At 46.5% G+C, this 10,086-nt stretch overlaps 1 non-coding gene across 1 annotated transcript; it reads right to left on the bottom strand.

The window, feature by feature from the left end:
• Nucleotides 1-1,569: 1,569 nt before the first annotated feature.
• Nucleotides 1,570-1,732, bottom strand: LOC142460283 (U1 spliceosomal RNA). The gene has a single exon (XR_012786525.1). It is a non-coding gene; the product is annotated as a U1 spliceosomal RNA (small nuclear RNA).
• Between the last annotated feature and the right edge of the window lie 8,354 nt (nt 1,733-10,086).

Raw genomic sequence — 10,086 nt, 5'->3', positions numbered from 1 at the left:
CACAAGGAGCAAGTACCACACAGGATGGCGCATTGGGGTGGGGGTGGAGTCATAATGGAAGTGTAGTGGAATCACACTGTGTAAGCATTGCTGAATGTAAAACTGCTCATCTGTGAACCGCCGTCGAGTCCACACCGCCATGCTCCAAAGCACGCGGAGATTATCGTGGAAGGGAATTCTCAGGAGTCTTGGAGTGTTTTTAAAAAGTAGCAAGAAAGCATATCTTTGCCATCTTAATAACCAAACCCTCAAACACCAAGCCAACCCTCCGCCATTGAGTGGATTCTGACTCAGAGACGCTACAGGACGGTACAGAGCCTCACCCCTGGGGGCTTCTGAGGCGGGAACTCTTTAAGGGAGTAGAAAACCTCGTCTTTCTTCTTTGGAGCAGCTGGTTGTGTCTAACTGCCCACCTTGCCTGGGTGTTAGTAGCTTAACACATGACCCGCTGCGCCACCAGGGCTGCTCGGCTTTGTCTTGTAGGATCATCCGAATGCAAATCGATTGGCAGATGAAGCTCCAAGTCAGGATGTTGACTTCTCCACCAAGCGACCCCTTTCCTTCAGCCACCTCGAATGCTTTCATTCAAAATTCAAACACAACTAACTCTTCTTTCCATGAGGACTTTCAGAGGCGAAGGAGGGAGTCCCTGGCTGTAAGCACTACATGCACCTAACTCTCTTTACTGTGCTTAATCCACAGCCACAGCACCCCATAGTTGATGAAAAGTCCTTGTTTAATACAGGTATTGCCAGCTGCCATCAGTCACCTCTGACTCACAGGGAGCTTCTGGGGAGCAAACAGAAAGGTGGCCCACCCGGTGCTATGTGCACGGTCATTCCTGTGTTTGCGTCCCTTGTGGTGGCTGTGCTATTTATCCATCTCTGTTTGGATTCCCTACATTTCCACCAGCGGCTTAATCCGCATCTCTCCTTACGAGGTGTGGGGACTGTACATCTTATTGACCTTCCTATGACCGACTTCTTGCTCTGAGTCTACCAGATAGCAGTTCAATAAAAAGGCCTTGTCTTAATAATTAGGATCACTGGGGCAATGTTGCTCAGTAGACCGCAACGACACCACTCTTTCCACACTCCAGGGCCATGAGGACCTCTGATGGCTAGCCACGGGCGCTGTCCACTCATGGGAGGGCTGAATCTCAGCTACTGCTCATGGCTCTCTGCTGACGCTCTATTGGCTGAAATTACTCTGCTGTCACCTGGATGTTGCTGTCTGACACGGAAGGTGGGCTTGGTTTTGATAGCAATGGCACAGGGGTGATTCCCAAATAGCCCAGAGGAACATGGGAGGTAGGAGACAGGGGTCAAAGGACAGAGCCACTGAAGAGATTTAAACATGTGCAATATACATATCATGATGCATTTCTATATATTTATGAACACAAATACATAGAACATAAGGTATATATGTATAAATGTGTAAAATATATATCATATGTTATAACTAACATATATACTATGATATTACATATAATATATAATACTATATTATAAGTAGTATATGATATATAGTATTATATAATACATACCACTATATCTTTTTTTCTTTCAGGGGAGAGTGCAAATGCAGTCCCCAACTACCACAAATTATGCAGTCGAGTTTCCCACAGTTGTGGAGATCGCAGGGGTCAGCACATCCGGAGTGCAATGGATGAGCCTCGCCCTGGGAAGACCACCTTCGTGATCATGGTATCTCTCCTCCAGGTAACATACTACTATATGTTATAAGAGTAGATGACATATCCTACTATATTACATAATATAGCAGTTCATGTAAATGATAGATTATACAATGTAAATAATGCAGAGGAATATATATATATATATATTCACAGGAAACAGTTGCAAGTAGAGACTAGGGTGGCTTTGGAGGCGAGGGTGCAGACAGGGGCCAGCTGGGGAATGAAATCAACTTCGAGGTCAGATGTGGGTTCTCGTTGAAGTGAAGCCTTCAGGACTTTCGGGGACTCTCACAATTGGCAGTGGTGAAGAGGCAGGTCTGGTGCACGGGAAGACAGGGACAACGCCACGTTGTTAGAAGCCCCTGGGGTCTCCTGCAGGAGGGAAAATGGGCTCTAGATGCATGCCTTCCTCTTCTCTCTCACTTGCTCCATGTTTTGGGGAACCCTAAGAGAGAAGCACCTCTTTTTGCTTTTTTTCTGACATTGCCGAGCTGAAGTATACTCAGAATCAGGAATCTCTTTTCTAGGGACTCCAACAGGACAGTTTTGAAGCCCAGCCCTGACATCTTTCCAAAGGCCCCTTTATCTGCAGAGATGGGCTCTGCTCCCTGCTGGCCCTGGGACTTGGGATAATTTTCACAAGCATTGTGAAGTTCAGATGTTTACTGGGGCTTTATCCAATGTTCCCTCCTCCCCCTACTACCCTTCCTTGACTTCCTCTGCCCTTCAAGCTGCCTGAAAGGGGTCCGAGCACCTCATCCTGGACTCTTCTGATTCCTAGTCTTCTTTGCCTCTAGCTGGACCAGGAGGACCTGGGTAATCGGCTTCCTTGAAGCCCTTGACATGGCCCCTTCTGGGTCTAGCTGGGTGCTCTCAGGGCTGAGGCAGCTGTGAAAATGAGAAGTCAGAAGCATGGATATCCAAAGGCTTCCCTTCCAAGAAGAAAATAAAGTTCGGGTTCTGACGGCATTGGAATTCTTTAGTGGAAAGCAGCGTGCAGGAGAATGACAAAGGGCCTTGTAAATGAGCTAGTGGGAGGGATTACTGAGAAAGGCAGGTTAACCATAGTAGACACCGTTTTAGCGGGCGTGACAAAAATCTGACAGCAACACATGCCGGTATTGATATAGAGCCACCAAAATGATTGAAGTCCTTTGGAACACCTTTGACAGTTCCTTAGACAATTAAACGTATGAGAGTATGCCCCCACAAAAACCAATGGTCGTTTGTTTTTTTGATGTGAGGGGGATAGTGCATTTGGAGTTTGTTCCACTAAAGGCAGACTGTTAATCAAGCTTTCTATTTAGAGTTTCTGGAAAGATTGTGTAACACTGTGGGACAAAAATGGCCTGATTTGTGGCAGATGGGGGACTGGCTTTGCCACCACGACAATGCACTTGCTTAGCCATCTCAGCGTGCCAGTTTGGGGCAAAAACAGCATGCCTCTCTTGCCCCACGGACCTTACTCACCTGACCTCTCTCCGTGCAACTTCTTTTTGTTTCTGAAAAGGAAGAGGGACATGAAAGGACAGCCATTTGATGATGTAGAAGAGGTGAAGAAAAGAAATGAGGTAGGTACTGTCAGCCATCCAAACAGATGAGTTTGAAAAATGTTTCCAAGCATGGAATTACAGATTTGACAAATGTATTACGTGTAATGGAGAGTACTTAGAAGGTGATGAGGTTGTTTTGTAAAAAAAAGTAAATACATAGTTTTGAAAAACAAAATTCTAGTTTTGTTTAGAAATATAACTTCCAGCTATTTATTCAAGAGAGATTCAAACCCCAACAACTTTATATTAACTTTGCTCTCAAGGCTCAAACCGAGAGCAATTCAAATGTCCATCAGCAGGAAAATGGACAAACATACTGTTATTGATTCGTTCGATGGTTACACTGCTCAGCTATAGAAAAAGGAAGTACTTTTACATGCATCAATGTAAATAATTCTCAGATATTATTTTGTTTAAAATCAGCCAGACATAAGAGGGTAATTATTATATGATTTGGATCCTATGCTGTTGAAGAACTGGTGTAGTTAATTTGGTAGTTATTTGTAGGGAGTGGGGTGGGGTGGAGATTGGGCATATGTCCAGGATGAGGCATAAGAGAGTTTTCTGGGATGGTGGAAATGTCTACTTTGATCGGGGCTGGAGGAGTAGTACACTTAAAATCTGTGCCTTTCACCACATGTAAATTTTCATCTCACAAAATGAAAGGAGAAGGCTCAGAAACAGGGAAGTTGATCTTTGAAAGTCACTTCTGGAAGAGTTGTTGGCATGCAGTGGGTATATACGCCTTCTCTCTTCTTTGGGGTGATGTGGTGTAGCTACTTACTCCTCGTTTCACCAAGGGTCACTAACCAAACTTGAAGATGACCTTTAGCAACATCAGGAAGAGCAGACGCCAGGTGGCAGACTCAGGAGCCCGAGCAATCGCGGTAAGATGGGAGAAGAGAGAACCTCTGTTGAGAGAAGGTCGTGTGAAGGTTTCATGGGTCCAGATGTGGGTCTAGTAGGACAGAGAGAGGGAATCGAGACCCTTTGAGTTCTGTTCAGCAGGATGTCTGCAAAGGGACCTAGGAGCCCTTTTTGCTTTGTAGCATCCTGTGGACACCGCTAGCCCAATGCGGAACAGTACTGTTTGTTTAATTACTTCACCTGCATCCTTTGCCTTGTGAGCACCTTATCTGATGAGCTGAAGTCACGTAGCGATTCATATTGGAAAAATAGAGTAAGGGTGTAGAGCAGCGGTTCTCAACCTGTGGGTCATGACCCCTTTGGGGACCGAACAACCCTTTCACAGGGGTCACCTGATTCATAACAGTAGCAAAATGACAGCAATGAAGTAGCAACAAAAAGAATTTTATGGCTGCGGGGTCACCACCACATGAGGAAGTGTATGAAAGGGCCGCAGCATGAGGAAGGCTGAGAACCACTGGTGTAGAGAGTAACTGAGATGAGTGTGCATGGAGCACACTCTGTCTGTCTAGTGTGGTGAGAGGACGTCCCTCTGAGTAGATGGCATTTACGCTAAGATGGACAAGCTGGAAAGGATGGGAGATGAGGGAGATTTTGGACGACAGGGCACGTTAAGTCAAGGAAATAGCAGGTAAAAGAGCCTTGTCATGTAAAGAGCTCAGGAGATTTGAGAAAGAAAGGGCAGGCTGGGCACGTAGGGGTTCCGAAAACAGTGGTAAGAGCTATCGCCAGAGAATGAGGCAAGGCCTAGATGGTGTCGGGTAGGAGTTGTCCGACTTTCTCTATGGAGGACAACCTAAGAAATATTCTAGGTTCCGTGGGCCGTGCACTCCCTACCAGGACTACTCAACTCTACCATTTGCAGTCAATGGGAATGCAGGCCCTTATCTGATCTCTTCTGACTTTCCCGTGGCCACGAGGCAGAAGTCAGACTAGCCTCTCTGGTCCATCCTCTGTAACTTATCCTGGCACCGTTTCCCCCAAACCACCTGGCACCTAAGCTGGGTTTGACCATTCATTGGGATGGCCTCAGAGAGCTCACAGAAAATCCTCACCATGAAGGGGGTTGGTCAGGGAAGCTCGTAGGTTACCACAAACAAGTCTGCATCAGTAAACAGGAAGGATCCAGGCAATGGTCTCCTCAGCCAGAAACCAAGTCCCTCTCCAGTTGTCTGCCTCTCACCCACGTGATAGTCACATTCCTCGCTGGTTCTGAGTCTCTCAGCTGCATGGGCCATGTCCTTTGCCCCCATGGGCCGGGAAGCCAGCCTCATGTTCATGCTGTCCCACAGGTCCAGAGTCTCAGGCCAGATACAGGGAAGGTTTGCCATAGTCTTGGTGCTGCTCCTTGGAGTCTCCGTGCCCCAGTCTGGTCACAGTGGCTTCCACTACTTCAGACAGAGATGATTTTGGACATGGTCTTCCAGGTCTTCCAGGTTTCTTCCATCTCTTCTCATCCTTTGCGCCACGGGCTGGTAATGGAAACGGACCGATCTCCTCTCCTAGGGTGGCAGTGCCTATTTGCATTATCCCATCCAATCATTGGGTGGGAGTTACAGAGACGTGGGTAGAAGAGCCATATTGAGAAATTTCATGCCACCATGACATTGTATGGTGACATCAATGCATAAATAAAGGAGAGTGGTTGCCTTCCAATAAAACTTTATTTACAAAAAGAGGCAGCAAGTCCAATTGACCCATGGTCTGTTGCCTGTGATGGACTTGTTCATCTGTGCCTTAGGAGAACCCCACATATTGTAGGGCAGAGCTACCTCACAGGGGCTTTTATTAGTTGTCGTTTTGATGGAAGTCGATTCACATGCCTGTGTCTTCCTTGGTGGTCCTAGGTGGGTTCTAACTGACAACCTTTTGGTTATCAGTGGACTGCATGTTGTTTATGCCACTCAGGGACATTTTGTGTCCTATAGTCGCCAACACCTGGAATAGGGCATTGGGTTCTACGGTAAGGAATTTAGATGTTTCCCCAGGTGGGTATGCAGTGACTGGAAAGCTTTGAACAAAGGGGTAATATGCTCAGGTTGTACTTTGAGAGAGATCCCCAGAAGCATCAATAATACCATCAATATGTTTCTCCAGTTAAGAGAAATGGACGGGGGGCAGGGCCTCGTGGAGAAGTCTGTGAGTGTCCGTGCCACTTACCTGTCACATAAACCCAAATCAAACTCACTGACGTTGAGTCAGTTCCCACTCACAGCAACCCTGCAGGACAGGGTAGAACTGTCCCCTGTGAGTTTCTGAGGCTGTCACTCTTTACAGGGGTAGAGAGCCTCATCCTTCTTTAGCAGTATGGCTGGTGGTTTTGAACTGCTGACTTTGTGGTGAGCGGCCCAATGAATTATCCACCATGTCATAAGGACTCCTCCCCTGGGAATAAAACCACACCAAATTCACTGCCATCTAGTCAATGCCGACTCAATAGCAACCTTATTGGACCGGGTAGAACTGGCCCTGTGAGTTCTCAAGACTAACTCTTTTAGGATGAGAAAGCCTGTCTTTTTCCCTTAGGTAAATTGCTGAATCTCTCAGAGCCTCCGTTTCTCTCTTTACAAAATGGTAATGACAGTACCTGCCCTTAAGGGTTACTAAGTAGATTAAACGAGATCACATGTATAAAACATCTGTCACTGTGACTGGCAGCATGAGGGCCCCGTGGTGTAACTCCTTTGAACCTCAAAGAGATGCCTATAAAGTGTCATGCCCCCAACAAAACTAACCAAACTCACTGCCGTCTAGTGGATTCCCACCGGAAGACAGGGTTTTAGAGACGTTTCCAAGGCTGTACATCTTTACAGGAGCAGAAAGTCTCTTTTTTCTCCCCAGGAGTGGCTGCTGGTTTTGAACTTCAGATCTTGTGGTTTAGCAGGTCAGCGTTCATATAGCTACTACTGGCTACATCCGCCAGTGCTCCAGTCACGATAGGGATAAATGTCAAACTGTATAACTAACAAAAAAGCCAATCACACATGTGTGCAGGGGAAGTGAGAAACTACTTATAACCCCGCTCGGTGATGTGGCTACTCTAAGAGCTGGTGCAATTTTCATTTAAATTAAGAAGAACATAATTTCTGATTAAAAGAGAGATCCTTCTGCATCCCATACAGTCAAAAACCACAACTGGAGTGCTGACAATCATTCTGGGCACACTAACTGGGCAGGGATCTAGGGAGGGGGTTACAATCAAATAAGAATGGCTAGCTATGGAAGAGTTTGCTGACAGCATCTTATCTAAAATGCACTGGAAATGTTTAGTGTGAAGGAAAAAGACACCTTCTCCCCCCAGTAGGAAGTTTGAAAACTTGGACATGAAATTGAAGAGCTGGTGTCTGGAAGAGAAAGACAAAAACTCACAGCATCCTGGTCTGAGGATGGACCATCGTTGACCATGGCCTGGAAACTGGCACGCGAACGTTGTCCCTTAGTTGGAGATCTCTTTGACAGGAGATGTGAGCAGATCAATAGCATTATTCTAGAAGAGATCAAGAGCATCTTTAGCAGCTTGACCTGTTGTATTCAAGATGTTTGCAAGGAGAACATGGTCCCACCTGGTGGTCTCGCACCATGCTTTCTAATTCTGTAATACTGGAGGGAATCAGCTGGATTTCTGAAGCTCCAGAGTCCTTTTTGAAGGGCAGGAACTGGAGTCTTTAACTGGAATAAGAAGAAGGAGAAGGAGGAGGAGGAGGAAAAGGAGAAGGAGGAGAAGAAGAAGGAGAAGAAGAAGGAGGAGGAGGAGGAGGAGGAGGAAGAGGAGGAGGAGGAGGAGGAGGAGGAGGAGGAGGAAGAGGAGGAGGAGGAGGAGGAGGAGGAGACCAGTAAAACACATGGATAGGTTAATCCTTTCCTGTATGAAGACATCCAGGAACTCATGCAAGGTGATTTAAGGGAGAGACGATCGAGGTAAACCAAAGTTGGCTGATCTTTATGCAAACTAATTCACAGTCGGCTTCATATCACTGAACACTGGATGGAAGTCCGGGAAAGCAAAACTGAGGTTAGCAAGTTATTATCAGAAACTCAAAAACAAACCTCACTGACATCGAGTTGGTGCCAACTCGCCGTGGCCCTAAGAAGACAGGGTAGACCTGTGCCTGTGGGTTTCTGAGACTGTCAGTCTCGATGGGAGCACACCGCCATCTTTGTCCGGCGGAGTGGCTGGTGGTTTTAAATGGCTGACCTTGCGGTTTACAGCCCAAGAAGTCTCCACTATGCCACCAGGACTCCTCAATTCTCACCAAAGTCTTCCTGAAGTCCACGAACAATTCCTGTGCCCCTGCCCCCCTCGTGTAGCCTGTCATCTTCTAAGTGGTCCCAAGCAGTTGAGTCGCCTCCACCCACCCGCAGCAGTTCACTTAGCAAACACCAGCGAGCGCAATGATTGTTGTTGTTGTGGGTCTCCAACGTTTTCATTTTTATTTCTTTACTCATGTCTTCGCCTGGTTTGGGTATCAGGGCTGCACTTGCCTCATAATGGATGCAGGAATGGGCCATCCTTTTCTGTACTCTGGAATAGTTGACGTAGAATTGGTGGCTGTCTGGTAGCATTTGCCAAATCAAGCTTCCTGGGCCCGGCTCTTTTTCAGTTGGGAGTAAAACCACTACTTCGTCTGTGATAGCTCCGCTCACATTTCTCCTTCAGTGTGAGTTAGTTTCAGTAGCGAGTGGATTTCTATTTATTCATCTATTTATTAACCATTTTATTGAGGGCTCGTACAGCTCTTATCACAACCCATCCATCCATCCATCTATGCATCCATGCATCCATCCATTGTGTCAAACACATCTGTACATTTATTGCCATCATTGTTTTCGAAACATTTCCTTTCTCCTGGAGTCCTTTGGATCAGCTTTTCTTTTCTTCCGGCAGTGTATTTCCAAAGGCTGGTCCATCTCCTCTAGGTTTGCAAATTTGTGGATCACAATTCTTCACAGCACGGCTATTATCTGTTTTAGCTCGGCTGATTCCATTGCAACACCCCACATTTCACTTCTTCGTGATATTTGCATTTTCTCTTCTGTTTCCTTCCTTGGACTTGCTAGCAGTTTGCCGACTTTATGACTCTTCAAAGAACCGACCTTTCTGGTCTGACTCTTTTATCTTTCTGCTAGATAATTTTATCTCTGCTTATGGTGCTGGCGAAGGATATTGAAAAAAACAATGGACTTCCAAAGAGCAAACAACTCGGTCTTGAAAGAAGTGCAGGCAGACGGCACTTAGAAGCGAGACTTCATCCTACGTACTTTGGACAGGTTATCCGGAGAGACGAGTCCCAGTCTAGGAGGACTTCGTGCTTGGTAATGTAGCGGGCAGAGAAGAAGAGGGAGGCCCTTGACAAGCTGCATGGACACAGGGTTGCACTGATGGGCTCAGACAGAAGAACAATTATGGAGCTGCCCTGGGGTGGGGCAATGCTCCTTTCTGCTGCACAGAGGCCAAGAGTCTGAACTAACTCAAAGGCACCTAACAACAACAACAACAACAATCTTCATTTCTTCTGGTCACACTGGGAGTATCGTTGGAGATGTTGGACACTTTGTTTTTGTTTGTTTGCCTGCCTTATCCCCACTCACAGGTAAGCTTCCTGAGGGCAGGGACCCCATCTGCAGCTGTTGTTCCATAAAGGTTTTTTGGGAAAGAATCAGAGGTGAGAGTCTTTTAAAGTTGATATAAACCCAAGAGGCTGCCAGGGGATAGATTCTGACTCACATCAACCCTGTGGAGGGTTCCCGAAACCGTAAATCGTTATGGGAGCAGACAGTCTCATCTTTCTTCTGTGAAGCGGCTGGTGGGTTTGAACTGTGAACCTTTCATTTAGTAGGCCAACACCTACCCTGAAAACCATGGGCTGCCACGGGCAGGAACCTCAAGATCACATGCCTTCTGTC

The sequence above is a fragment of the Tenrec ecaudatus genome, chromosome 10 (assembly GCF_050624435.1).
Source record: "Tenrec ecaudatus isolate mTenEca1 chromosome 10, mTenEca1.hap1, whole genome shotgun sequence".
Lineage (NCBI taxonomy): Eukaryota > Metazoa > Chordata > Mammalia > Afrosoricida > Tenrecidae > Tenrec > Tenrec ecaudatus.
The sequence above is the reverse complement of the archived record's forward strand: the minus strand, read 5'-3'. Positions and strand labels throughout refer to the sequence as shown.